Below are 27697 nucleotides of genomic sequence, written 5' to 3'. Positions count from 1 at the left end.
TTTCTTAACCACTAGGAGGTCATAACTGTTGTGCGCACACAATGAAATGAATCACTGTCCAATATTCAGATGGTTCCTCCTCCTCCTCCAGGTAACATGCCCTAAGAGGGCGTTAGTGATCATGGACTTCCATTGGATTGGTCTATGATTATGCTTGGCAAAGTACTGTTGTGGACCATTATTTGGCCACTTAAGGGCTTCAGTAGGCCTAATGGTAGTCAGGCTGCCTGATGCCTTCCCCTCCCATCGTAAAATGGGAGACAGGTCAGTAGTGGGCAGGTAGAAAACTGGCCACCCACCCACCATCTCTGGCCTTTGATTCTAGTGCTGTAGCAATTAGGCTGCTGCATCCATAAGAGTAATGGTGCTAAACGAACCAAGTTGGCCAGCCCACAAGGAGTGATTGTCTTTCTAGTTACAATAGACCTATATTAGTGGTAGCAGAGCTAAGTCAATCCATGCAGCTGTCCAATAACTGTGCCATGTTGTTCACAGTTGCAGTGGTATTGACTTGAGGCCAAATTACTGCCTCTCATGACAGCTAGAAAAGAGGAGGGGCCGAAGGATGAATTCTTTGGGGATCCCAGAGAAGACTGCAGGAATGGGAAGCAAAGTAAAAAGAGAAAGTGCTGGAAATACTCAGCTGGTCTGGCAGCATCTGTGGAGAGAGAAACAGAGTTAACTTTTCACGTCAAGTATGACTGTACTTGAGAACTGATGGAGGATAGAAATGCCATTTGAAAGTGGGAGAGGGGTGGAAGAACAAAAGAGAAGGACTGGGCTAGGCTAGAGAGTGGGAGAGATTAAATGACAAAGATGTAATTGAACAAAGGCAAAGGGAGTGGTAATGGTTGTGGTAAAGAAACAAAACATTGGTCCAGAGTGTGTGTGAATAGCAGAACAATGAACAACGAAAGCAAAAGAAACCAGATTCAAACTGGCACATGGCAAAGAAAAAGAATCAAAATGCGGGGGAGAGGGGGCACAGAGTTCATGGTGTGAATTGTTGAACTCAGTGTTGAGACCAGAAAGATGTATAGTACCGAACTGAAAGATGTGGGGTGCTGTTCCTCAAGCTTGTGTTGAGCTTTGCTGGAACACTGCAGCAGGCAGAGGACAGAAGTGTGAGCATGAGAGCAGGACGATGAATTAAGATAGCAACCAGAAGCTCAAGGAGGTGTTCCACAAAGCAGCCACTCAATCTGCCTTTCGTCTCCCTAATGCAGAAGGGACTGCATTGTGAGCAGCAAACACAGTAGACTAAATTGAAAGAAATACAAGTAAATCACTGGAAGGAGTGTTTGGGGCCTTGGATGGTGAGGAGAGAGGAGGTAACAGAGCGGGTATTACACGTCCTGCCTTTGCGTGCGAAGGGGATGAGTTGTTGAGGGCGATTGAGGAGTGAGCCAGGGAGTCCCAGAGGGACAGCTCTCCTTGGGATGCTGACAGGGGAGGGGAAGATGTATTTGGTAAGCACATCACCACCTTTCTCTCATGCTCATGTTTCTGCCCTTGGCCTGGTGCACAGTTCGAATGAAGCAAGCTGGAGGACCAGCATCTCATCTTCGGACTGGGCACTTTACAACCTCTGTACTCAACGTTGAGTTCAGCAGTTTCAGCCCATGAGCTTTATTCCCCACATTTTGATGCTTTTATTTTGCCATGTGCTGGCCTGAGCCTTGTTTTTCATGTTTTTGCCTTTGGATAGAGCTGTTCATTATTCTACCATTCACACTCACTCTGGACAAATGCTTTGTTTCGTTGCAACAGCCATTACCACTCCTTTTGTCTTTTGTTCCATGGCAACTTTGTCATTCGATCTCTCCTGACCCCTACCCTACCCCAGACCTTCTCTTTCATTCCTCCCCCTCCCCATCATAAAACCCATCACATTTCTACCCTCTTTTAGCTCTGACGAAGAGTCATATTTGACTCAAGACATAAACTCCTGTTTCTCTCTCCACAGATGTTGCGAGACCTGCTGAGTATTTCCAGCACTTCCTGTTTCTATTTTCGATTTTCAGCATTCACAGTGTTTTGCTTTAATTTTAACGGGAAGGAATGTGTTGGTAGATGCGTTCCATCAGGTAAGATAGAGTGGGAATAAACGAGGGCAGTTCCACCGAGCTTGAGCTAGAGGAGAGGTGTCCTGCTTGGCCATTTCAGAGACTGCAGAAAGGATGAGGTGGGTCAGACATCACAGCCTCAGCCACCGACACTGCCATTTGTCACTTTGGTTCGGGCCATTTTGAAGCTACAGGAGAGATGAAGCTTAATTAAATGGACCTGAGAGAGCTGAGGGTGGATTAGAGCTGTGGTAGCGTGTGTCAGGACTTCAAAGAGAAAAGGGAAGGTGGACAGGATGGATTTTTGCAAAGATTGAACTGTCGTGGGTAGATCTTTTTTTTAGGAAAGGATGGTGCAAATGTTGGATAAACCCCGAGGGGAGAATGCTTAAGGTGGGGAAACCTTATCAATTCAGCGAGCGCGGGCTCAGGAAAGGTACTTCAGTGGTTGCTGGTTTAGTGAGAGAGAAGGTCTAAAGAGCAGGAGTGGATGCGGATGAGATGGAGAGAAAGGGGAGTGTGCAGAGGATTGGGAGCGACCCTGGGGGAAGACTTGTCTTGATGATCCAGGAGAAGCAGAAGTGACAGCTGAGCCGACACTGACCTTGGTGACAACCTCGCCAGTTATTACAGAGATGCAATCAGGGGGAAAACAAGGATGCCAAGCTAAAGAAGTAGAGATTCGGAAAGATGATTGAAATCTTGGCAAAAGAAGTTCTTAGAGGGGAGTAGAGAAATGGGAGGGTTTATGGAGCTGAGGTAACTGAAGTCATGGCTGCTAATGATAGGGGTGCAGGGCAAGGTGAGGTGGGCACAAGAGACTTGCGTCAAAGGAATGACAAGTTTGTTGTGACGTTTAGCTGAAGGAGTGAACTATAGTAGCTAATATTTGAATATAGCTATCACTGAAAACATAACAATAATAAAATGAATCAGTACTATTAATGCTAATAACCATCAAGCTAACCCAAATTTATCTACACATTCGCTAATTAATGTATTATATTCTCATGGATTATTTATATCCCCAGTCTGTTATGTAGTCACAATCTCTTCACTAACTCTTTAGGTTTGGGCAGCTCAAATATTGTACAAAACTTTTTTAATTATGTTACAGTTCACCAAATTATAAATCTTACAAAACCTTGGTATAACGCACAGTAAAAACAATCCTGAACAAATCATAAAAGCTAGGCACTTTGTTCCCAAGAACTATATAAATTTACCTAACACAGGCTTAATTTAATCCAAGGAAAGGAAAGAAATCAAAGATAGGTATCATTTGTATTGAGGGTAAAATTCAGCTGCCCAGAAATAGAATGCTAATCCAGGTTTTAGCTTTACTTCCTTGCACTGGCTCGCCAAGGATGATTCGGGTCATCGGCCATCTGAGGCAAAGCTAAAGTAATGAAAGCTGAGCTTGAATTATAATTTTGTCTGATACCATCCAGCAAGCATGAGCCACTCAACCATGTGGAGGCAGCAGGAATAATGGGCTCACTGGAAATGAGGAGAAACATCAGGAATCTGACCATTCCACAACCACTTGTCACAAAAGTGAAACAGTACATTTACTGCTCTGTTGGATTTTTTGGGGAAAGTGAATTTGAACTGCGAAGGAGGAACTGAGTGAGTGTCTTGTGCAATAACCCACACTTCTCTCAGGGGAGAAGGTGGTGTAGTGGTAATGTCACTGGACTTGAAGTCCAGAGGTCCAGGCTAATGCTCTGGGTTCAAATCCCACCAAATTCAATTAATAACCTGGAGTTGAAAAGCTAGTCTCAGTAATGGTGACCATGAAACAATTGTCATAAAAACCCATTTGGTTCACTAATACCCTTTAGGGAAGGAGACTTTTAACAGGCCTCCTGAAATGGTGTGGCAAGCCACTTGGTTTAAGGGCAATTGGGGTTAGGCAACAAATGCTGGCATTGCCAGTGATGCCCACATCCTATGAAAGGAATAAAACATCATTATGAGGGGGCTCAGACTGTTCTAAGAAATTATGAGGATCAGGTTCGCAGGCGGGTAGTTTGATGCGGAAACAAAGAACAGGAGACTAGCTTGCTAGGATAATATTATTTTATTTTGCTTGTTTCCTACCTAGCCTACATAGGATAGAAACCAGGTCCGATACTCACAACGGGTCTGGCATAATTGGCTATATACTTACTCCACGAATTACTGGAACTGGGAGCCGTCAGTTCTGCGGAGGTGCCGCCTGTGACCCACGCTCAGCGATTAGCTTAACCCGGAGCAGACTCCCCGAACTGGGGACTTTCCAGGCTTATATATGCGCTACTTGCCGAGTTCACTGAGTCCGCGTTGGGCACTCGTCCAACACATTGTTTAGTACTGGGCATTGTTCCCATGCGGTTTCGGCTCCGACTCCCTTCAGTAGATAACAGGAAGTCTCTTAGCAACGTCTTGTGTTCAAGGTCAACTGGTGCCTGGATCCAATCTTGCATGTATTGGGACACCATGTTAACCCCTTATATTACATTCCACTGATTGGCCCAATACATGTAACGATTATACAAATACATAATAATAAGCAATACATTGTTATAACATGTACATGTTTTGTTCCAGTTGCTGCCGCACACGGCAAACATACGTACAGGTCAGTATATTACAACAGGTCAGAATCACTAAAACTCCGATTAAAATGAACAACGGAGGAAATAGGGAACGTCGTGCCGTAGTTGACAGCCCATTGAACAGATCCCACCAGTGATGGGCGGATTCCACCTCTACTACATGAGCAGCGTGTACTACCTTTTGGCCATGTATAAAGGTGGACACAGTCACCCGGGTAACATTGATTTGATGTTGTCGCAATATCTGCTTTAGCTCTTCCGAGCGATCGAGGGCCTGTTTAAAACGCTCTAGCGAGATACTCCAAGGGTGCAGCCATACCTGCCACTGCATAGTGGTGAGGTGTTGCGTTCCGCTGTAATTGGTCAATAGGTAAGTATGGTTCTGCCACCGCCATCGATAGATGCCAGTAAGGCAACCTGAAAAAGGGGTCGTCGGGAGTAAGGCATGGGCATGACTAGTGGCCACACAGAGCGTATGGGGACCAATCTGCCACATCATATCTCGGGGTGCCTCAATCATCCATTCACACAAAGCCGTGTCTTCTGTAAGGCACGGGTCTCGATATCGATCCATCAACAGACAGGCCTTTCCTTGATCCGCCTGCTCACACGCGGACAAGTCATAGGTAAGATTGGTGTCCGGACTGAACCAATTCCCTTTTGTTTTGAGAAAGTAATATCCATCAGATGTAATGACCGGCAATACGTAATATCGGCACACCGTCACAAAATCAGTTACATTCAAGGTTACAAAATGTCCTTTACACAGCGTTGCATTACACCATGTTTTGTCCGGATAGGTGTTCATCCATAATTTCTCAGATACGTTCCACACCCCTCGCCAGGCCTGAACATTAGGCGAAGTGACTATTCGTAAAAATCGTTCTTTTTGCAAATGTGCATGCAGCATTTGGATACCGCAAATTGTCCAGTTCATCTGTACAGTAAAATTTTGGAACAGCCGTTGAGTCGAATCCCACACGTCCAATTCCCATTTTAAGGAATGCAGCAAAATTCGTGCAGTCTCTTCCTGCGTCATCATGGCCGACGGCATCCATCGGCCAATAGTGTACAGGCCTTGTGCAGTTGCTTGCCCCGTACTGGATAATTTAGTACGGGTCACTTCAGAGTCTATAGCATTGGATATCCCCATTACTGTCCCTGCCCCTCCTAACAAGGTATCGTACCATGCCCGTCGTCGCCGTTTAGGGTTACATTCGGGTATGACTGGCAGTCGGAAGGTGGTTGATGTTTTGGGATGCCAGACTCTCCCCTGATTAACCAGTCCATTGGGCCTCTGCCAGTGATTGGCGTCCCATTGGTAATCCTCATTTCGTCGTTGGCGGTAATAATAGTCCATTCAATACCACCCTCATGACACTGTCCTTCGGAACACATATTCACCCGGGTGTGAATGGTCAGTGCGCAGCCCGGGGCCACTGTTGTGTTTGCATCCTCAAAGCTGCCCTTGCATCGATACAACGTGCAATTGCTGGTGATAGTCATAATGTCACATCGTTGTCCGGAGGGGCACGTAAAATTGTCCTGCCTTCGCTCTTGGTCACTGGCTTCCCAGCTGACGATCTGTCCCAGAGCACCAGCATTGTGTTTCGTTTCTTCCGACCTGGGTCTTGACATACTCCGACCCAGGATTCCAACAGTCCATAGCACATTCAGGGCCCACCACCATGCCATGATCCGGATCTATGGTGACGAGAAGACGTGGGCTCATGTTTCTCGGAGGTAGCATTGGTTTGCCGGCACATTATGCCAGGCTGAGTCCCCTGGATACATTATTGTCACCAAACTATCCTTCCCTTGGGCGATTATTTCTGCCGGTTTTGGAGGGCCATTTGGCTGGCGTACCCAAACTTTAGCCCCCTTTACATCAGTGGATCCGAAACCTCCCGTTCCCCGTTCGGTTATTTTCGTAGGGGCCCCCGTCTCCTCCACAGTGGACATGTCACAAGGTTTAATTACCAATTGGGCGATCTTATCCCCCTTATTAACCACGTAGGGCTCGGTGGTGATGTTGACTAGGATAACCCCAATCTCTCCCTGATAGTCTGCGTCAATAACTCCACCCATGACATCGATCCCTTTCAGTGATAACCCAGATCGTGGGAGAATGTGTCCATAAGTCCCGGAAGGGCAAACTAATCCCAAGCCGGTTTTAACTGCCGTTGGCACTTGGGGCACCAACGTCCGGGTAGTCAAGGCCCGCAAATCAAGCCCCGCTGATGCCGGGGTGGCCCGGACTGGCAGTTCCGCTTCCGCATCGAATTTCCACATTTTAATGGGACGCGCCTCGGGCGTGTCACATACCTTTATCATCCTATTTAAGGGTGTAACTCCATTCCCCAATGGACGATTGTTAATTTGTTTTACAACTCGGATGAGGTTCTTTTTCCAATTTGTCAAATCATTCGCCCCCCCCGCCTTCCGAAGAGAGGACTTCAAGATCCCATTCATCCGTTCAATCAGTCCTGCTGCTTGCGGATGATACGGCACATGGTATATCCATTCGACATGATTATCGTTGCACCATTGCTTTATCCGCCCTCCCGTAAAGTGCGAACCGTTGTCGCTCTGGACCTGCATAGGCATCCCATAGAATTGTTCTATCATATCTAAACATCGCAGGGTTGCCTGCTGATTATTATGGCGACAAGGATGGGTCACCAGGACCCCAGACATGGTGTCCACTGCTGTGCAAATGTGCCTGCATCCCTGGGACGTGGGCAATGGGCCCACGAAGTCCATCTGCCAGCTTTGGCCGGGGCCTTCTCCTCGGTGAATGTGCCCCATCATATGCTGAGGCACTCCCTGTCTTTGGTGTTGGCATTGCTCACACTGATTCACTGCGGTTTTTACATCGTCTACCAGCAGGTCTATACCCCGATCCCGGGCCCATTGTAGAGTCCCTTGTACCCCCCAATGCCCAGCCTTTTGGTGTGCCCATCTGGCTAGGTCCACCGAGGTGTCCCTCTGTATTACCATAGCTCGAACTATGCCGTCAACATATCGGTTATGGAGGGCTTCTGCGTCATTTCGGGACGTGTGGGCGTCCACGTGTGTGATAAATATCCTTAAATGCTGGGCCTTCTCCCAAATTTCCTCCCACAGCGGCCTACCCCATACTTCCCGACTTTGGATCATCCACTGATTGGCCTGCCATGTGGGCATCCACTGAGTCATCCCGTTAACTACTGACCATGAATCGGAAAATAGGTGTACCCCAATAATTCCGGCCTGCATGATTACCATATGCACCGCCTTGAGCTCGGCCCACTGGCTGCTCTTACCCTCTCCCAATTCTTCCAATGTAATCCCTTGCTTTGGATTATACGCAGCGGCCTTCCACCTACGCCGTCCTGACTTCCATTGAGCCGAGCCGTCCACGAACCAAGCAGTGGCTTGCTCTTCCGACGTCAGCTCATCGTACCTTTTCCCAAGTTTCACAGGTGATTCTGTGTATTCAATCACCTCGAATCTCACTTCCCCTCCCTCAGGGGCCTCCGCCACTTGCTCATGTAAGACTGACACCCCCTTCTGCCCAGTCTTCACCCTTTCTGACACATACCATTTCCATTTGATGATACTACTTTCTTGGGCCGTCCCTATCCTATGTGTAGTGGGATCACTCATTACCCACGGGAGAATGGGTATAGCCGTTCTCATAATTACTTCGTGTCCCGCTGTCAGGGCCTCGGTTTCCACCAAGCTCCAGTAGCAGGACAACAGTTGTTTCTCAAAGGGGGTGTACCTCCCCCCCGCCGGGGGTAGTTTACGAGACCAAAACCCCAACGGCTTCCTTACGCGTCCTTGTTTTTGCCATAGACTCCAATTTGCATAGTCTCCCTGTGCCGAAACCTGCAATTCGACCGGTCCTGACTGTATTTTTCCTAGGGATACAGCCTGCTGTATCGCTTGTTTGGCCATCTCGAAGGCGAGTTGATGGTTGTTAGTCCATTCAAACTCTGCCTTCTTCCTGGTAATTTGGTATAATGGTCTCAGTATCTGTCCCAAATGTGGTATATGTTGCCTCCAAAAGCCAAATAGTCCGATAAATTGCTGTACGTCCTTTTGCGTGTGAGGAACTGCGAAGGCCTGAATTTTATCCCTGGCCTTCTCGGTAACTTCTCGTTCCCCTTTATTCCAAATTATCCCCAGGAACTTCACAGTCTGGGAAGGCCCTTGTATCTTTGCCGGGTTGATTTCCCATCCGTACCCCTTCATGTGTTGGACTAATGCGTCCAACAGTGTTTGTATCTGGGCCTGCCCACTACCTTGTATCATTATATCGTCAATGTAGTGGGAGACCATTACATGGTCCGGCACTTCGAACCTTGCCAAATGTTCCGCCACTATCCTATGACATATAGTGGGGCTGTGCAGATAGCCTTGAGGCAACCGTGTGAATGTGAACTGTCTACCTTCCCACGTGAAGGCAAACTGTTCCTGTCTATCTTCGGGGATTGGGATAGTAAAAAAGGCATTAGCTAAATCGATCACTCCGTACCAAGTACCAGGGTGATGTTGTATTCGTCCTATAATGGTAACGGCGTCAGGTACCGCCGCCGTCAGGGCAGGGGTATGGCGGTTCAATTGCCGATAGTCCACCGTCATCCGCCAGGATCCATCAGCCTTACGGACCGGCCACAACGGGTTATTCCAAGCAGTCGAACACGTTTTTAGTACCCCCGCTTCTAAATATTCCTTAATGGTGGCGGAGATCTCTTTGTGCCCACCAGGAATTCTATACTGTCGCAGGCTGATCACCTTTTCGGCTATTGGGATGGGAAAGGGGTCCATTTTCACTTTTCCCACCAATACCGTGCGACAATGGATTAAGGTTCCAAATTCAAATTTGCCGTGTCGCAGGTATAAGGTTAGCCCTGCCAACACGTCCATTCCTAGGATCCACTCGCGGACCGGTGTTATGATTACCGAATGGGTCCTGATCGGCATTGCCCCTATCCCTAAGGGTAATTGCACCATTTTTCCTTCTATTAAGTTTCCTCCCAATCCCACTAATGTGACTGGGGTTCCTTTAAACTTATGGGGAGTTCCATGGATTAGGGTGGCCTCCGCCCCAGTGTCCACTAGAGCCATAACCGTCTGAACAGATTTGCGCCAATAAATGGTCACCGCCACATGTGGTCTGATGTCATCGGCCGACCATTGGCTCGTTTGTGGGCAAATCTTCGGGGCTTGGCCCAATCCCTATTGGTCCTCCCACTCGTCCTCTTCTGACAACGCCGGGTACAGGCGTTTAGCACCCCTTCCTCTCTTATTCTTCCCCTTCTTATTCGCATTGCGAGTGCGCCGGTCTACCTTGCAACATTCCCTGTAAGGGGTTGTCACCTCTCCTTCCTCCTCCTCGGAGGACTCCCATTGCGGTCGGGTGGGGGTTTTCCCTCTATCTGAAGCAACGTTCCCCGCCTCCCTGAACTGGCATTTCTGTATTAGTAGCTCTACCAATTCCTCTGCCGTCACCCGTGGTTCACGGGCCTCAGTTTCTACCCTGGACACTTTAAGTCCCTTTCGTTTACACATTTCCTGCAGCTCTCTCGTGGGTCTCCCATCAACGTCCGCAACCGGGACTTGTGCTTGCATCAACGCTTGCCATAGGGCTCGGCGGGAGGGTCCGGGGTTGGCTCCTTGATTGGGGTTGGATCTAGAGTCACCTCGAGTTTCCGAGCGACGTCCCTCCCTAGTCCCATTATTACCCCGGCCCTGCGCCCCCCAGTCTCCCAGTCCTCCCATCTCCCGCATCATACTCCGAGCCTCCCCCAACGTTTCTCCTTTGCCACTCAACATTATGGTAAGTAGTAACGGCTTATAATGTGGGGGAGCCGTTTTTACCAGGTGATCCCTGGCTTGTTTGCTCACGTTGACATTTTCTACCTCATCCAAGACTCCTAACAACAAGGCATCCCGTACACATAGCCGGGTCAATCTTTGTATTCCTTCCTTAATCGTGGTCCATATTCCTTCCAGGGGTGGCCAGTCAGACGGGAACGGGTATTGTTCTGCTACCGCTCGGGCGTACATCCCGAACAGAGTCCCCGTACCCCTCTCCCCTACCATATCTTTGGCCTGTCGTCTATATGCCAGGTCTATTGCCGCATCTTTGGCCAATCCCCCAAATTTGGGCGCATCCTGAAAGTCTACCTGGACTTGCTGTCCTCCTTCTTCCAAAAGCCTCACCAACCACAATTCAATGGGCTCCCCAGGATTTCGGCGGGTCTTTTGAGGCTCGCCTCGCTCGTTTCGTTGGGGATTTCCCTCATCATCCAACAACACTTCAAACCTAACAGGAGGCCGTCTCTGAACCTGTTTTCTCCGGACGACCGGATTCGCTCGCACCTGGGGTGGCAGCTCATCTTCGTACTGATCATCCGAGTCCCCCCATATATTCCCGTCCCAGTGGTCAATATCCCAGCCGTCCCCATTATTTAGCTGTGCCACAAACGCCCTTATTTGAGTGGGGTTCACGGAGCGCGGGCGCTTTCGCTCACTCTTCCGCTTACTAGACGACAAATGTGTGATCGCCCGCCCCGCTAATTCCGTTAGTGCTGCTATTTCTGCCTTTAGTTTTATAATTTCTTGTCTTAACACGGAGGCATCCCCGCTACTGAGCCCCTGCTCATGCTTAAGGGTTGCTATTTCAGCCTCCAACTTCTGACGCCTGTCAGACTGCTGCTTACAAGCCGCCGCACAAGCCCACATCCGCCTCTGGATCCCTGGCAAGGGGTTCCTTGAGGGGACCGGGATTTTCTCAAGGGTGGACAGCAGCGACCCTGGGGTGGTTCCTACGCCTTCGGCCTCCCAGTTTTCCGGTCGCCCCCCACCCTTCCGCAAACAGGCCGCTACACTATGCCACGGCCCTTGCCATCCTGGGACCGCAACCGCCTCGGCCTGCCCTTCTGGTTTCTTATTCCTTTTCCCAAACATTGTTTCGCATCAAAATCCCTCCTCAATTGCGATTGATCCTGCCGACTACGCCAAAATGTTCTAAGAAATTATGAGGATCAGGTTCGCAGGCGGGTAGTTTGATGCGGAAACAAAGAACAGGAGACTAGCTTGCTAGGATAATATTATTTTATTTTGCTTGTTTCCTACCTAGCCTACATAGGATAGAAACCAGGTCCGATACTCACAACGGGTCTGGCATAATTGGCTATATACTTACTCCACGAATTACTGGAACTGGGAGCCGTCAGTTCTGCGGAGGTGCCGCCTGTGACCCACGCTCAGCGATTAGCTTAACCCGGAGCAGACTCCCCGAACTGGGGACTTTCCAGGCTTATATATGCGCTACTTGCCGAGTTCACTGAGTCCGCGTTGGGCACTCGTCCAACACATTGTTTAGTACTGGGCATTGTTCCCATGCGGTTTCGGCTCCGACTCCCTTCAGTAGATAACAGGAAGTCTCTTAGCAACGTCTTGTGTTCAAGGTCAACTGGTGCCTGGATCCAATCTTGCATGTATTGGGACACCATGTTAACCCCTTATATTACACAGACCAAGATCCATAAAATCATGTGGTCGGAGACATTGAATTAGGAATTGTGCCTCAGCAAAGAACTTGGATGGCTATTGCCCTTTTTTTCAGAAAGCACCTGTCTTCAACTGAGTGACCAGGGATTGTGCCCTGTATCAATGTGACATCCAAAGTGGGCCACAGACAGCAGGATGCTGTTACTGCTAATGGCAAAGGACAACCCTCTGGACACTTTCATGTGGAAAGGTGGAGAAATCTTGCTTGCTATAAAGATGCTCATGCTTCATTTCCAACGCTATGGTCTACTCGTGTATAGAATTAAATGAATATGAACCCTTATAAAGAAAGGCTAACCTTCGGTGATTGGTGCACCTTTGAGGACAGGTACAGCTTTGCCTTATGATTTAAACCTTCTGCAGGGACATTCGTAACAGGAATAGAACACTCAGCCCCTGGGGTACTCCCTACCATTCAGTGAGATCATGGCTGGTCCACATCAGGCTTTCTTCATGCCTACAAAAAAAAACGAGTCAGAATGCTCTTATGGACTTAAAAACAAAAGGTCAAGCATTAAAGCATTTGAAATGGTCCTTTCAGAGATGATCTTTAAACCTTAAAATGCTTCGGAGAGCACCAGGTTTCAAGTGAATGGTTGAGATTGAAACTCAGGCCGTGTTGATCGTATTCAAACATTGTACAGCTGGAAATTCTTGGCAGCTTTTGGGTAGAAGCCAGAGGCACCACCAGGCCAGATACTTCCTGTCACAGACAAATGCCATTAACTGTGAAACTGCAGTCATGAACGAGAGGAGGGAAATCTTTCTTCACATATCTGCATGGGGACTTACAATTTTAGTGCTTTCAGAATGAGAAAGACCCAGCAATACAACTGCACTTTGCAATGCAACGAATAAAGTGCTTCCCCTTGTTACAATCTACCAGTAACTTTTTGTTTAGACAGTTTGAAATCCCAGTTACCCACCAGTGGAATAAAGCCACAAGATTCCTCAGTTTTAAACAAATAAAATAAATTTTGCCATACAAAGTCAAAAAAGTAAAACAATTTACAATATCTGTCAAGTACTCTAAAATTCAGAACTAACACGAGGTAAATATGAATTAACAGGCAAGCTGTAGTTGAACGCACTACACTGCACATTAAATGGCAGATGCGACCAAGACAGATCCCATGGATTCCTTAGCAACACATCCAGATATCAGTGACCACTGTGAGTCACAATACTTCATTAAAACTTTGTCTCCCTCACTCTTCACTTTTGAAGATCTAGTCTCTGAATTCCCTCAAAAGCCACTCTAACTCAGACTGCCTCAACGACTGCTCACTTCCTGATGGCTCAATTTTTCGTCCTAAGAGTGCATTCCATGGGATTCACAAAACTGCGTTCCTGTCTTGAATTACCAACACAATTCCAGCTCTTTCGCAGACTGCTAACTTCACTAAGCTGGCACTGCCCTTGTGTTTCTCCAAACTCGAGTCTCTTGGCCGCACAGAGGCTCCCAGGACTTTTCTGAGCGCTAACTGCCTGGAGCCTGCTAAGAGGAGGACCTTTTCAATATGGCCTCCTCCCTTCCTGCAGGACAGTCAGATAACATGAAACCAGAGAGCTTTCTTAAGCTCCACCTACCCCCATGACAACACAGCCTTTCAGGGTTCACTGAATGCTTTACCTCCCAAAACAAAACTTCTCTCCGCGCCGCACTTGTTTGTGAGCAGTGTAGACACCACGGCTGGAATATTCCGGCCCCTTTGGCGTCAGGCGTCATGGCGGGCGGAGGGATGACAATATGGCCAGAAGGCCAAAAACCGGTTTTACGCTGTTGTGAAACCAATTGCGATTGTCCGCTCCATCCATCAATGGCGGGCCACGTTTCCCACCGCCACATGCCGGGAACATCATTTGAATACATTTGCATCTAATTATAAGGCCTGCTCGCCAGAATCACCCCCCACAACAAATTTACAGCCCACATTGGCATGACTGCAGAACGAAGTGCTTCACAATCGCCTTTAAAAGGCATGTGCCTGAATTTCAAGGGCAACTCAGAGGCGAGTGCACACCACCTTGCACAGCGCTCCTGAGTTATCACCCGTAGGACATCAAAGAAGATGGAGGGGAGAAGGGGGCACAGGGAAGTCGCTTTTTCCTGGCTGGCTCAGCTCCGGCGGAGCTCGGAAGAAAAGTCATACAGACTCGAGACGTTAACTCTGTTCCTCTCTCCACAGATGGTGCCAGACGTGCTGAGTTTTTCCAGCATTTTCTGTTTTTATCCAAGTTGCTTTTGTTGCCTTTATCCTATTTTCTACAGTTAAACTTCAGTCTTCCCAGAACTAAAAATTACCCCTAAAATATTAACATGAACCATGAACTAGATATTTGTCGCAACCAGACAAAGGACAATTATAAAATCACATGACTACACGAAGGAAATGGTCTCTTTTGTTAGTGTCATTAATGGCAATGATATTTTGACTTGACCACGTACAGATTACACAAGACCAATAAATGTCTTTATTGGTTAGACCCAAACTGTAACACTGAGGTATCTTTATTCCAGTCCATGAGTATTTTAACAAGAAAATGTGATTCAAGTTTTGGGGGCCAAAAGAATGAGCGAGCTGCTGACAACCACCAGTGGTTGTGGTGCATCTTGCTCGCATACCCTTGGGGAAGTGGGTGTTTCTGGTGATTGTACTACGCAACATAACTGCTTTATGATCAAGCCCTTTATAAGCGACTTTTGTGCACACTGTTTCTAATGAAGCAAAATGACAAAAGCAGTTTTGCTGTTTTAACTGTAAAAAAACACTCTCTTCTACTTCAGAGATTTAAAATAATTGAAAACCACTCACCTTTTTGCAAAAGTTTGGCTTTGTGATTTATCGGCCTAGATCTCCAGATTGTCGGAGATGGGATGGAACCCCCCCCGAAGATGCGCTTTGGGAATTCTCGGAATTCCTGACCCACTCACTCTGTGGGAATTGCCCGGAAAGCTTGAGCTTCCGATGGGCAATTCCCCCTGCTTCCTGGGACCTTCTGAAAATGTTCCAATTCTATTGGAGTCAGAGACTCCGGACAGCTCCGGCTCACTTAGCTGAATGGTTACCCAGGAGAGGTTAGACAGAAAAGTCCTAATCTAATTCCTGGGTAACTTTACAACTGACCCTCCTGACTGCCTGCTTGACTTCCTGACTCTCCCCACCTGACCCAATGATCTGTCCTGACTAGCCCCTACCACCCAACTCCCCCTCCACCCCAATCCAACCTGACTAGTTCTGTTGAAGGGTCATTCGGACTCGAAACATTAACTGTGTTCCTCTCTTCAGATGCTGCCAGACCTGCTGAGTTTTTCCAAGTATTTTTATTTTTGTTTTGGATGTCCAGCATCCGCAGTTTTTTGCTTTTATCTTAGTGTTTAATTGACTGCCACTTCTCTTCAAGGAATGCCTACCTTGAGGAAGTTTTGTTCTTCTCTCAGTCAGGATCCAGCGTATATTTCACCTCTCTTCTGTTTTTACTTAGTTCTGTTGAAGGGTCTTTCGGACTCCAAACGTTAACGGTGCTCCTATCCACAGATGCTGCCAGACCTGTTGAGTTTTTCCAGGTATTCTTGTTTTTGTTTTGGATTTTCAGCATCTGCAGTTTTTTTGCTTTTATCTGACCAGCTCCTGAGCTGACAAATCCTCCTGATCCGACCAACTGCTGACCCATCCATCCGCCTACCACCCCACCTAGATTCCAAACCTACCCACGTAGCTCACCCACCTTACCCGCTTACACTCCCACTTATTCACGCATTCATTCCTCCATTCACTCGTTCACTAAGACACTGAAAAGCTGTTTAAATATCCCAAAGCTTTTCCGTGGTGTTGGTGAACACTTAACAGAATGCACCAGCTGGTGCCATAAAAAGGTGGGGTGTGGCTTATCTTCTCCCGATGATCCAATGCTTCGAGGAAGCAGTTCCATTGAAGGCACGCTCTGCGTTTTCTGAAGAAGCCGGGATCGGAAGAGCCGGCCAGAAATGTGCAGCGTAGGAAACTAGGAGTGGAGCTGCTACTCCTTGGAAACTACAGGGCAATCACCCCGTCAGATTGCCGCTCCACTCCTAGTTTCCCTGACAATCCCAGTTGACCTGCTGCTTCATTATGCTTGCGCCTCCTGTCTGACATTTGAAATTGACCGCAAAACAGCGGCTGTTATAATCTACGCCAAGGAACTGAATGTTACCTGCAGAGTACAGCGTTGTCCAATTCTCAGTTCAGAAGTAACTGAGGGCCTACTTCAATACAGACCTTACGGAGTGAGGTACCTCCTCGATATGTATGTAAACCCAAGATATGCACACACGCAGGCACAAAATTCATGCCGTATTGATGAACTTCCATGGAAATTGGGGGTTATTTTGTTCTAGCCGAGAACCCAATTCATTTTACTCCCAACAGCTGTTGGTTTCAGTGGCAGTGCGTTACATGAATTTGGGGTGAAAGAAATACCTCTGTAAATTTGCAATGTGAAGTATGCCAGCAATGGAGTATCTGCTTCATGTATCCATTTACTTAAAGGTCAGACAGTTCTGCTCAACTTTAGGTCCGCGTTACACTTGTTATTTTACCGCTGGCATTTGGAATGTTCTGTCCTAGAAATCAAAATGAGCCGCAAAATTAATTCGGAATGAAAAGGATTCAGTTCTCTTCGTTTTTTTTTTGTTTTGAAAACACATTTGGCAATCAATGCTACTTGTTTTTAAGAAGTGAAATGATAAAGCAGTAAATAACGGCACAATGTTCTTAGATGGGCTGTCACTTCTGTGTTTCGAGCAGTTTAGAAGGCTGATGCGTGTCTGAGGATAAATACACGTGTCGTAAATATACAATTTCCTAAAGAGGTGGCAACCAGTGTAGTGAATAGACAGCACAGGATGTAGCAGAAATATTTGCTGGTGTGATCAACAACACACTTCCTTTAGGCAGCTGGCGGCTTCAGTGAGTCGAACTCAGGAAAGTAGCTGTAACAAAAAGGTAAACCCTTTTGATAATTCTCGATAGAGATTTGCTTCAGAAGTATCCAGTTACAGTTAGCAGTTTAACTCTCTGCAAAATAAGACACCATGATGATGAATTTTGCAATTCAGAAGAGTTCAGCGTTTCTAAATTGGGTGCTATAGATGTTGCTGGCAGTTTATATAAATTGATGGTGTGCCTTAACCTTCGCTGTTGTCATTAATGCTACAGAGCATTTGTTCCAATACCTTCAATAAAACAATGCGAGGGAAGTCTCAAGAAACTGCAAGGGTACCGATTGTAAATCAGAGATTTTAAGCCATTAGAGAAAATGATCCATTTTACTAATTCTTCAGCAGTGAATAGGAGTGTTTTGCACCAGTCATCAGCTGGGTTATATCATTAATACGGTTGCAGAATAATGTTCTGAGCAAGGTATAATTTTGCAAAAAAGCATGCACAGCACCAGCTCCCCCCCCATATATAATATATACATTTTATATGTAAAAGCCAGCTTAACAGCATGTTACCAAATTCAGTCCATTTTTAAAGTTGTTTCCTAAGTAGTAGTTGGTAAAAACGGTTTGCATTTGTTGGCTTTTTCATTGCAGGCTGTGCTGTCAGCATTCTTTGAATGCTTCCTGCTGAGTTTCACATTCAGCTGGAGCAGCATTATACTGAAATTTCAGTGGTAATGGATTTATTACTTTGAACAGAGTTTTGGAGACTAGAGACAGAGGTGGATCATGTCCATGTCTCAAACACCAGTTACACAGAGGTAGTCGTGTGGCTCTGTCTGTGGCTCCCAAACAGTTGGTGAAATTGCATCTAAGAGCCACGTTTTTCTTCACCTTGGGTGTGTCTTTAAATATTTGCCGACCCCGCTTCCCCTCCAAGGCTTTTGATGTTCAAGGATAGAGTAAGTCCAAGTCAGAGTGAGTGTGATGAGTGCTGATATTAATATGGTGAGGATGCAGGGAGGGCTAAGATTATTTCAGGGTCATGAGTCTTTGGGAACTCTCTTCCTGAGAAGGTGGTGAAAGCAGGATCATTGAATATTTTTAAGGCAGAGGTGAGTAGATAGGTGGTAGCAAGAGGATGATAGGATATCAGGGGTAGGTGGGCTGCAGATTTCAGGTTACTATCAGATCAGCCATGATCTTATCTTATTACATGGCGGAGCAGGCTTGAGGGGCTGAATGGCCTACTCCTGTTCCTTGTTTGTATGTTTATATGTATCGTATGTACATGTTCCTCGGTTATAGTGATCCCGTCAAAGGACAATTTGCTGGACAGCATGTAGACCTCGTTTCCCTAAAGGTAGACAACCCAGGCAATGCAGTATTACAGACGGCACTTCATAGAGATTTTTTTTATTCTTTTACTGGGATGTGAGCATCTCTGGCTAGGCCGGTATTTATTGCCCATGAGAAGGTTATGGTGAGCCACCTTCTTGAACCATTGCAGTCCATGTGGTGTAGGTACATCCACAGTGCTGTTAGTGAGTAAATTCCAGGATTTTGACCCAGCAACAGTGAATGAACGGCAATATATTTCCAAGTCAGGATGGTGTGTGGTTTAGGGGTGAACTTGCAGGTGGTGGTTTTCCCATGCATCTGCTACCCTTGTCCCTCTAGATGGTAGAGGTCATGGGTTTGGAAGGTACTGTCTAAGGAGCCTTGGTGAGTTCCTACAGTGTATCTTGTAGATGGTACACACTGCTGCCACTGTGCGTCAGTGGTGGAGGGAGTGCATGTTTGTAGATGGGGTGCCAATCAAGTGGGCTGCTTTGTCCTGGATGATGTTGTCATTGGGATCATACATACATCAGACCCTCTTATTTAAATCTGCAACATGTCTAACACCTGGTTCAGACGCAGGTGTGGAACATCGATTCTTTTTACTGACACCAGTATGGTGGGAGGTGCTCTCTGACTGTGAGATTCCTGCCCACAATATTGGAGGCATCGGGGGTCATTTAGCGGAAGCTCTGACATAATTTTTGAATCCCCCTTGGATCTGGAAGTGTTACTTGAGAACAGAAAGATTGCAGATATTGCCACCCCACCCCTGCCCATTCGAAAGAGGGGAGGTTAGGAACAAAGGAACCGGAGTAGACCATTTGGCCCTTTGAGCCTGCTCCGCCTTTCAGTAAGATCATGGCTGATCTGGTTGTGGTCTCAGCTCCACTTTCCCACCTGTCCCCCATAACCCTTGACCCCCTTGCCTAACAAAATTCTGTCTAACTCAGCCTTGAATAAATTCAAAGACCCAGCTTCCATTACTTTCTGGGGAACAGAATTCCACACACCAACGACCCTTTGGGTGAAAAAGTTTCTCTTTACCTCTGACTTAAAAGGGAGACCTCTTACTTTTAAATTATGTCCCCTAGTTTTAGTCCCCCCAACAAGAGGATACATCCTCTTGGTATCTTCCCTGTCCCCCTCAGGGACTCTCATTCTTCTAAACTCTGATGGGTATAGGTGTAACCTGTTCAACCATTCTTCATAAGACAACCCCTTCATCCCAGGAATGAGCCCAGTGAACCTTCTTTGAACTCCTTTGAAAGTGGTTGTATCTTTTTTTTATAAGCACACAGTACTCCAGATGTGGTCTCACCAAGGCCCTGTACAGCTGTAGTAAAGCTTCCCTATCTTTACATTCCATTCCTCTTGCAATAAACGCCAACCTGGGAGAAACAGACCAGTCAGCCTAATGTCAGTAATGGAAAACATAGTGGAGACCATTATCAAAGACAAAATGAATTCTCATATAGGAGAAAGATCGATTAATAAGGAAGAGCCAGCATGGATTTGTTAACAGCAAATTGTATCTGAATAAACTAATTGAAGTCTTTGAAGGAACAGAGAGGGTTGGTGAATATAATGTACTGAACATATGCATGGACTTTCAAAAGGCATTTGACTAAATACCTCATAACAAACATATTCAGAAACTAGAAGCACGTGCTATTAAAGGAATAGTGATAACTTGGGCTAAGGGATGTACAGGATAGTGGCAGACGGCCTGGAGAGAAATGTGGGCTTGAATTTTCAGGTTGGCGGGCCTGCGCGCAACTGGAGGGTCCAGGATTGGCCGGGAAATGGACCGCAGACCGCTATCAGCCTCCAACTGCGATTTCACGCTGGCCAATTAATGGCCAGCCAACATGAAACACGCACTGAAAAGCTCAGCGTTGCCAGGGTGGGGGCCTGAAGAGGGCGGGAGATGGTGTTAACGTGGGCGCAGGCCGGCGCTGACAGAAAGATCCTTGAAGGCAGAGAGCTGCCTCAGGGTGATGAACCTGAAACAGCAAAAATAATGGTTTCAGAAGCTGAAAATAAGTGTCCATGCATCATAATCAGTCACCTGAAAATTTACTCTATGAGGATGCTGACCACTTAAATTTATTTTATATTTTATTTCATGACGGAAATCTCATCCCACCCGTGGATGAAGTTTGTTGAAAAATGCAAAGGCCGCCTGGCCCATTCACCCGACCGCTAACCGTAAGGTTGGACGGGCTACCTAAAATGGCAGACAATTGCACCGTTAATGGGCTTAATTGCCCTCTTAATTTTCGGTGGGCGCACTTCCGACTGCGCGTGCCCATCGACTGAAATATCGTGCGAGTGTGGGATGACATCAGGACACTCGCCCAATGCCATCTCGCGCCCGATGAGGTCAGGTGTGCACCAGCCCGATCGGCGTCAAATTCTGCCGCTGTAGTGCGGTCTCCCAGCGCTTGGTACGAGAGCTGTTTCTTCGCTTGTCCATGTATAAACGACCCAAGCAAAATCATGCTAAACATTCACAAGCCTCTGTTCAGGCCTCAACTGGAATTGTGTCCCCTTCTGAGCACCGCACCTTTTAGGAAGGATGTCAAGAGTGTTAGAGAGGGCACTGAGGAGCTTCAGCAGGACAATATCAGGAATGAGGGAGTTCAGTTATGTGGAAAGATTGGAGAAGCTGTGGTTGTTCTCCTTAAGGTTAAAGGGAGGCCTAGTTCAAAATTATGAGTGTTTCGATAGGACAATGTAGGTCAGTGACTAGGGGGCTTAATATCTGGAATGTGTTACCTGAAAGGGTGCAGGAATCAAATTCCCCTGGACCTTTCAAAAGGTAATTGGACAGGTGCTTGAAGAAAACTTAATTTCAGGGTTACAGGGAAAGCGCAGGAGGTGTGGGACTAAACTGGACAGTTCCTTCAAAGAGCCAGTACAGGCAATATGGGCTGACTGGCCTCCTGTGTTGGATGGTATGATTCTACCAGTCCCCAAATGACTTAGCTGAATCTTCGAATCATTGAATGCTTTAGTTGTGCCTTACTTTTGTAGCACTCTGGTGTATATAAATAACATGGAATGAGATGGGATCATTAGATCCTGAATCAAGCACTGACAGAATGTAAAATATTGCCGTGGTAGTCTCCCAACCGGCAGCCCTTTTGCACTTTTTGTAAGATAATGAGCACAGGAAGTTTTTAATGACCACGTTCATCCTGATGCAAAGGAAGGATATTTAGCACTTACAAAACAACTTATCTCTGCAAATCTGAACATAAAGCTTAGAAAATCTTATGTTTCATGGGCAATAAGATGTACCTTCAAAGAGTAAACTTTGAGATCTGAACCACTTAAAGTAAGTGATTATTAAAAGAAATATAATTAAATTTAACATTTTTCTTTTAGCTAAATTTAATTTTTTGGGCCACACAACCCTCTCTGCGCTCCTCCACTTTTGGCCTCTTGTGTATCTCTGATTTTCACTGCTCCACTGATGTGCCTTCACCTGCCCAGGCCCAAAGCTCCCAGACTGCCTGGTTGAGGTAACTCACAGGGGGCTTGTTTGGTACCTGCGTTGATGTTCAGTGTCTTCAAGAGAAGGGAGAGAAGTTGGGAAAAGGTGGGGGAGATGGTTGAAGAATATTAGTGATGTACCATGGTTAATCATAAAATCATAGCAACCCGTTACATCAAAGGAGACTTTCGGCCCATAGAGCTTGTGCTGGCTCTTTTTAAAGAGCAGCCACCCTTAGTCCTGCCCTCCCAGCTTTGGTCTGTAACCCTACAAGTTTCTCATCCACAAGTACCCATCCAAGGGGGAGGCAGTGGCATAATGGTAATGTCGCTGAGTTAATAATCCAGAGGCCCTGGTTAATCCTCTGCGGCACAGGTTCAAATCCCATGGTAGCTGGTGGAATTTAAATTCAAGCAATAAAATCTGGAATTGAAAGCTAGCCTCAGTGATGGTGACCATGAAACTGTTGCTGATTGTTGTTTTAAAAAAAACCCATCTGGTTCACTAAAGCTCTTTAGGGAAAGAAACCTGCCATCTTTACCTGGTCTAGCCGACATGTGAATCCAATGTGGTTGGTTCTTAACTGCTCTCCAAAATGGCCTAGCAAGCCATTCAGTTCAAGTGCGAGTGAGTTCGGGCAACAAATGGTGGCCTTGCCAGAGATGCCCACGTCCCATGAAAGAATAAATTAACTCTTTTTGAAAATTAGTTATGGAATCAGCTTCCACCACCTTTTCAGGCCGAACCTTCTGGATTCTGGCATTTCCCCTCTTCTCCCCTCTTAGATCTTTTGCTTGTGATTTTAAATCTATGACCTCTAGTTACTCACTCATCAGTTCACTACTGACTCTATCGAAACCCCCTTCCCGCCTTGAAAACCTTGATTAGCCTCTTCTGTCCCTAAGAGAACCAGTCCTCACTCTCCAAGCCCTCCTCACAACCAGAATTCCTCATTCATGTGTATCTCCTCGGTGCCATTTATAAGGCTGTATATTTCTTTGGAAGTTTGGTGCTAGAATTCTCCACAATACTCCAGTTGAGGCCGAACCAGGGACTTTATAAAATTCAAGCGCGATCTCTTTGCTTTTGTACATAATGCCTCTATTTATAAACCCATAACCCAATATTGCAATGGTTGGTGTTTGTTTACACCCATGCATTGTTAGTCATTCTGCTCTTTACATTTCCTCATTGATTGAACAGCGCAAGCCCTTCTGACTCTTCCAAGGCATACAAAAATGTAAAAGCTTTTAAACTTAATTGCCACTCATTTGGGCTTTTGAATGTACTACAGAAGTTGCAATTCTCTTTTTAATGACCCCATTAAATAAAAAGAATGTTTGATTGGCATTTACTTGTCGAATTTAATTCCAGTGCATTTTGGAGCAGTTTAATTTTCTGTGCCTGACTGAGCATTGTTCACAAATATAATCAGTTAAGGCATGCTGTTTTCCATTAGATTCCTCTTCTCGTTCTCATGCCTGCTGGAGGATATGCTAGTCACACGCCAATTAGCTTCTAGCATTGTGTATGACCGCCTCTCCAAAATCTGAATATGCATCTACTCGGGACAGTTTCACACAAGAGAAGAGATTAAAAAAAAAACACTCAGAAGTTTTATTGATGGAACCTATTTTTCATCTTGACAGTTGGCCAGAAGACAGGAAAATACAATCAAATGCAAATGCAGGTCTGATTCAAGCATGGAATTCTAATTTGTGAAATCAGTTGTATCAGTCTGAGAGCTCCAATGTGCCAAAGTCTTGCATTTTCCTTCCCATTGTTTGTATTCCAATGTACAGGAGTTCAGTGAGGTGAAAGTCTATTTCCATGGGGATGCAGAATGGCTGGTAGAGAATGGAATGCTTGCCCATTATACATTCTGCCTGAGGTTAAGGGTTAATGTCAAATGGCGGTCCATTTGTGGTTTTGCAAGCTACCAGAGATGAACTTCGCTTCCTATGTACCTACCCAGTTCCTAGTCATTAGAATTCTATTGCTCAAAGCCATTTCCTCTTCACTCCAAATGTCTCCCAAGTTATTTCTCATTGCACATGTTCCTAGTTCAATAAATTGCCAATCATTCTATTGGGAGAAAATCTCAAGAGATCCCAAATGTCCACATGCAGCAAGACCTGGACAATATCCAAGCTTAGGCTGACGAATGGCAAGTAACATTCGCGTCTAACCATCAGCCCTTGACATTCAATGGCATCACCATCGCTGAATCCCCCACAATCAATATCCTGGGGGTTACCATTGACCAGAAACTAAACTGGACTAGCCGTATAAATAAAAGAGCAGGTCAGGGGCTACGAGTCCTGCGGCGAATAACTCACCTCCTGACTCCCAAAGCCTGTCCGCCATCTATAAGGCGCAAGTCAGGAGTGTGATGGAATACTCTCCACTGGCCTGCATGAGTACAGCTCCAACAACTCTTAAGAAGCTTGACACCATCCAGGACAAAGCAGCCCCCTTGATTGGCATCCCATCCACAAACATTTACTCCCTCCACCACCAACGCACAGTAGCAGCAGTGTGTACCATCTACAAGATGCACTGCAGGAACTCACCAAGTCTCCTTAGGCAGCACCTTCCAAACCCACGATCACTGCCATCTAGAAGGACAAGGGCAGTAGATGCATGGGAACGCCACCATCTGGAAGTTCCCCTCCAAGTTACTCACTATCCTGACTTGGAAATATATTGTTTAAAAGTTAAAAGGATGGTGTACGAGTGTTTATTCCGATGATCTTCATTAGTTTTAAAGCAAGGGCCACTTTAACAAAAAAAACCTGCAATGTGAAAGCCACATCAACTACTTTACTAAATTATCATTGCTTACAAATCCTTCATGATGTAATGTTAGAGTGACACGTGTAACTAAAACCAATCACATATTATACTTAAGAATAAACACATGTACAGTTAAAAAACTACAGCATTAATAAAACAACCAGGAAAATATAAGGAATTAAAAATGCATCTATGCAATGTAGACTTTTTAGAAGCTGAATAATGCACAACTTACTCAAGTCGCAATATTCTAAATTGCTAAATTCCTACATTGGTAAATGAAATAACTTTTATATTTTTAAGCTTATGTTGTTTTGAAAGGAAAATGTAACTTTCTACTTAAGTTACCCCCTGCCTGCCACCAATCCTGCTTCTTGATGCCCTGGTCATTGCAGATCCTCCTTCTCCCCAGCCCTCATCATTGGGGCCTTTCCCGCTCCCCGACCTTCGAGTTGTGGCCTCTTGCCCCTCTCTGACCTCCCGCTCCCTGACTCACCCTCTTGCTGCTTCCCACACCTAGACTTGCACTCCTGCTCAGGACCCTGCCACAACCCGGGTAGCAGCAAGAGGCTGCTCTAAGGTGGCACCAGGCCAGGCCAGTCACATGGGAAACGACATTAAAACAAACCTCTCAGCGCTCAACGAGATTACAGGAACGGGAGAGTCGGGAAGTGTCAGGGAGAATCGGGGAGCCGCGCTTAGTGAGGATGGGAGCCGCCACTATGGCAGTCCTCACGACCAAGGACTCTGGTTTAGTCAAATCAACTACGAGCAACTGTCAGTCATTCAACCTGACTGTCAAGTTTTCAAAGGCTCCGGTGGGATAACAATATGTTAGATTAGAAACATGCGGCGTAGAAAATGAGAGTGAGAATGAGTTCCCATGTTGGTTATTTTTCTAGAGTGCAAAAGCGGTTTCACTTCAAAAGTAGTTCATTGGCTGAGAGTCGCTTTGTGGTGTTCTATAGACAAAGAAGTTGCTGCGTTGATGCACTTCGTTCTTCTCAAATTACAGTCTGAAAGTAGGTGAGAAAGGTCCCAGAAGGAAAAAGCAGTTCGGACCAGTACTCTTATTTCCCAGTTCCATTTTAAGGTATACAAGACCAGTTCGGACCAGTACTCTTATTTCCTAGTTTTTACTGATTTTCTTCTGCAGGCCCGTTGCAACAAATGGCAACAATTTCCTAACTACAAGTACATTACTTTCTTTGGCCATTAGGGAGCTGCGTACAGTCTTTTACTGTCTTGACATTACCCTATAATCCATATTACAGCCACAAGAACACATCTTTAGAACACGTCCTTAAACAGCACCTTCCAAACCCACTAATGCTACCATCTAGAAGGACAAGGGCAGCAGACACATGGGAACACCACCACCTGGAATTTCCCCTCCAAGTCACTCACCATCCTGACTTGGAAATATATCGCCGTTCCTTCACTGTCGCTGGGTCAAAATCCTGGAACTCCCTCCCTAACAGCACTGTGGATGCACCTACACCACATGGACTGCAGCGGTCCAAATAAGCAGCTCACCACCACCTTCTCAAGGGCAGTTAAGGATGGGCAATAAATGCTGACCTAGCCAGCGACGCTCACATCCCATGAATGAATATCAAAAAAAAACCTGGTAGAGAGAGAGTACTCATTTGGATCTGATCTTAGGGTCTAATCAAAGTGGAACACTTGGTACCTGATCCAGACCCACACTAAACATAATGACAGCCAATTCCACTGGAGGTTCACACCCCAAAGAAAGGGGTCTTCAGCTGTTTGTTATGTGCAGTCTCAAATTAAGGTAGGGCAAATTTAGGAATGCTTCCCATGTAGGACAAGAAGTAGTTCCTGTCTCAGCTGATCGTCATTTCAAACTGAAATAGAGAGAAATGTGGTCACCCAGTGACTCCCTGAAAGGGGAAGTTTCAGGTGATTGTCAAGAGTAGCGATCTGAAGATAAAACTACTTTTTCTCCTTCAGGACAAAGCAGCCCGCTTAATTGGTACCTCATCCACAAACATTCACTCCGTCCACCACTGATGCACTGTAGCAGCAGTGTATACCAAGATGCACTGCAGGAACGCACATGGCTCCTTAGGAAGCACCTTCCAAACCCATGACCGCTACCATCTAGAAGGACAAGGGCAGCAGATACATGTGAACACCACCCCCCAAGCCACACAACATCTTGACTTAGAAATATATCGCTGTTCCTTCACTGTCGCTGGATCAAAATCCTGGAACTCTCTCCCTAACAGCACTGTGGGTGCACCTACACCACAGGGACTGCAGCGATTCAAGAAGGCAGCTCACTGCCACCTTCTCAAGGGCAATTATGGATGGGCAATAAGTGCTGGCCCAGCCAGTGATGCCCACATCCCATTAAAGAATAAAAAAAATTATGCTGGCTGCTGCATAGTCCCAGCATTTTCTGCATTTACTAGATATTTTGCTGCACTTTTTTACTCTCTCTCAGGCTTCCTCACTGTAATGCAGCATTACCATTTTTTTTTGCCAGGTACAAATTCTGGGTCCAGGTCAGGCAAACCTAAATTTGAACCTACTTATTCGCTCTTGTTTTTTTTTAAAAAGAAAGCATCATGCAATTAATGTTGTGGTACATATTGTTTCAGAATTTATCATCTGTTCAATCTATTACTGATGGTGTTAATTAAATCTAATTAACTTTGTTTTAAAATGCCTGATCTTTTATGTAAATTCCATCTTTAATTGAGGCCAAAAGTCCAGGAAACAAGGGGATTAAGCTATTCGGTCGGAACATGGACTATTACTGAAATTTAACACTAAATGAGCCAAACTGATGCAGCACTCGACAAGCGTAGCATAAGTGCCGTTAGAGTAAAACTGAAAGATGTCACGAGACTTTTTCAAGTTACGTTTTAAT

At 46.0% G+C, this 27697-nt stretch overlaps 1 protein-coding gene across 8 annotated transcripts in view; it reads left to right on the top strand.

The window, feature by feature from the left end:
- The window catches only part of LOC121292720 (alpha-(1,6)-fucosyltransferase), a 748838-nt gene that overhangs the window by 475727 nt on the left and 245414 nt on the right, over positions 1–27697 (top strand). Inside the window, exon 1 of one of the 8 annotated variants that reach the window (XM_041215041.1) lies at positions 17159–17217. The exons of the other annotated variants lie outside the window; for them this stretch is intronic. The gene's annotated coding sequence lies outside the window, so the exon portion shown is untranslated. Of the gene's footprint in view, positions 1–17158; positions 17218–27697 lie in introns of those variants that run through there. 8 annotated transcript variants of the gene reach the window in all.

The sequence above is a fragment of the Carcharodon carcharias genome, chromosome 20, assembly GCF_017639515.1.
Source record: "Carcharodon carcharias isolate sCarCar2 chromosome 20, sCarCar2.pri, whole genome shotgun sequence".
Taxonomy (NCBI): Eukaryota; Metazoa; Chordata; class Chondrichthyes; order Lamniformes; family Lamnidae; genus Carcharodon; species Carcharodon carcharias.
The sequence above is the reverse complement of the archived record's forward strand: the minus strand, read 5'-3'. Positions and strand labels throughout refer to the sequence as shown.